The sequence below is a fragment of the Pediculus humanus genome, genomic scaffold (assembly GCF_000006295.1).
Source record: "Pediculus humanus corporis 1103172108292 genomic scaffold, whole genome shotgun sequence".
Classification (NCBI taxonomy): domain Eukaryota; kingdom Metazoa; phylum Arthropoda; class Insecta; order Psocodea; family Pediculidae; genus Pediculus; species Pediculus humanus.
The window spans coordinates 56,773-59,120 of record NW_002987861.1 but is presented as its reverse complement, the minus strand read 5'-3'; the positions used below and the strand labels follow the sequence as shown (position 1 = coordinate 59,120).

The window sequence follows — 2,348 nt, the reverse complement described above, 5'->3', positions numbered from 1 at the left end:
GATCTGTTTTCTCTTCAACTTCAAGTTTGGATTCTGGTAAAGGATCTGTTTTCTCTTTAACTTCAAGTTTGGATTCTGGTAAAGGATCTGTTTTCTCTTCAACTTCAAGTTTGGATTCTGGTAAAGGATCTGTTTTCTCTTTAACTTCAAGTTTGGATTCTGGTAAAGGATCTGTTTTCTCTTTAACTTCAAGTTTGGATTCTGGTAAAGGATCTGTTTTCTCTTCAACTTCAAGTTTGGATTCTGTAACTTCTAAAATTTTAAGTTTTTCCTTCAATTTTATTGTGTTATCTTCACAGTGGATACATGTTGATTTTTGTCTGCGATTAATCAATTCTTTTATCAGTTGACTATGGGGTTTCTTGTCTTGGTATAATTCTATTAATTTCGTTTTTACGTCATCCCAATTATCAAAATCGTACAAAGAAATTCGAATCTTGGCATTACCAGTGATTCTGGAGTAGATGAATCTGAAGAGTGGATACTTATTCTCTTCAGAGGACAATTCGATAGCATTATCACAATCAGAGATAAATGCATTAAGTTGGTTCCTTTCTCCGGAAAAGAAATTAGGAATTAGACTACACAAGAAATCAAGGGGTATTTGGGATGGGTTGAAAACAGGTTGATCAAGTTTAGGCATTGTTCACAAAATGAGTTACCTATTACTACTACTTACAATATAAAGAAATTCTGATAAAGAGTTAAAACCCACCAACATGAAACGAATTACTTAAGAATTCTCCGGTTTCTTGTCGTTCAGAATGATCCTTCGTCGACTGCGCCAAAATTTTAATATGTTATATTCGGTTCGTTCTTTATTTTTGTAAGTAATGAACAAGCACTTAAAACTATCACAAAACTAATATTAATAAACAAGAACTTATTACAGCTAGACTAAAAATCAAATGAACCAATGCCAAGCTGTGTAGCTTGCCTATATTACTTTGGTCTTTCGTCAGTCAACTGTTTCGAATGTTCGAGCAAACACTTGCAAATAAAATAAAAGAAGGAGTCTTTAGAAGCTTCGCTTCTAAAGAAGAACAATTTGAGTTCGTCGCCAGTCTTTTGTTTATAAAAAGTTGAAAATGTGAATATTGAGTACGGGATCATAACAATATATATGTATTTTTTTTTTTCGTTGTTTCTCCGAATAAAAATCGGTCGGTCATTAGTCAAAGCAGATGGGACAAGTGACACGTCACGTTTAAATCAATTTTTCCTCCTCCTTCGTGGCTAAAGAATATTTATTTATTTATTTATTTTTTTCTGCCCTTTTTTTAATACTGCTTCTTATCCCGAATGATTTTGTGACGTCATTGACATTTATTTATTTTTTTTTAAACGTATAAAATGTTTGTTGTTGTTGTTGTTGTTGTTGTCGTCGTCGTCACTCTCACGTTCTTTCTTCCACGTTTTTTTTTTCTTTTTAAATTTATAATTAATATCAAATTCGTGACGTATATGTGATTTAAACAAACTTTTTTTTTTTTTTTTTTTACAAAAAATCGTAAATGAAAATTTAGTTTTTGTGAGAGAGTGTTTTGAAATATAAATAAATTACATTTGTTTGTTATAATCGGGTAAAATTTACCCGAAAACAAACAAAACAAACAAAACCAAAAAAAAATTGAAAATACGTAATTCAAAGTTTTATTTTAACGTTTGGAATGACGAATGAAAATAGAAAAGGTTAATTAAAAACCTTTTTCTTAAGGTTAAAAAGTTTTTTTTTTGCGTGTGTGTGTGTGTGAATGTGTTTGGTTCGCTTCCATCGTCGACTTTGAATTTAAAAGTGTCTCCCCCTCCCCTCCTTTTTCGTATTTGTTATAAATATATATTGATTCGAGTAAGTCGAGTGTGAATCTCTAAGGATTGACCTTACGTAAAAAAGGTTTTTAACTTTACGTTGTCTTGTCGGTTGTGACCTTATTTTTGGAAAAAAAGGTTTACGGGGATGTTATCAAGGGCAAATGATAATAATAATAATAAGTACTTACCTGTCGATGGATATTGCCATGAGTGTGAAAACGCTCGCGCAAATCGTTATGACGGCAACGAATGGATTTATCTTACAATATAAATATCCGAAAGGCCAATCGGAATTCAACATGTACGTGTAATTAAATGTAACGTTGAGAGTCGACACCATCGTGTCAGCAATCGATAAATTAACGAGAAAATAATTCGTGACCGTTCTCATTCTTTTATTCGTTAAAACGATGTAAATAATTATCAAGTTTCCGCCCGTGGAAACGATTATCATTACGGCGAAGAGTATCGACCATATCAATTGTCGCCACCATGGAAGTATGAATTTATCCCAACTTCATCGTCCGTTCCGTTGA

General features: G+C 32.3%; 1 protein-coding gene across 1 annotated transcript in view; it reads right to left on the bottom strand.

Annotated features, from left to right (window-relative positions):
- Phum_PHUM545910 (class A rhodopsin-like G-protein coupled receptor GPRtak3, putative) overlaps nt 1-2,348 on the bottom strand; it is a gene marked incomplete at both ends in the record, with an annotated part of 18,969 nt that overhangs the window by 15,358 nt on the left and 1,263 nt on the right. The gene's annotated exons all lie outside the window — the stretch shown is intronic.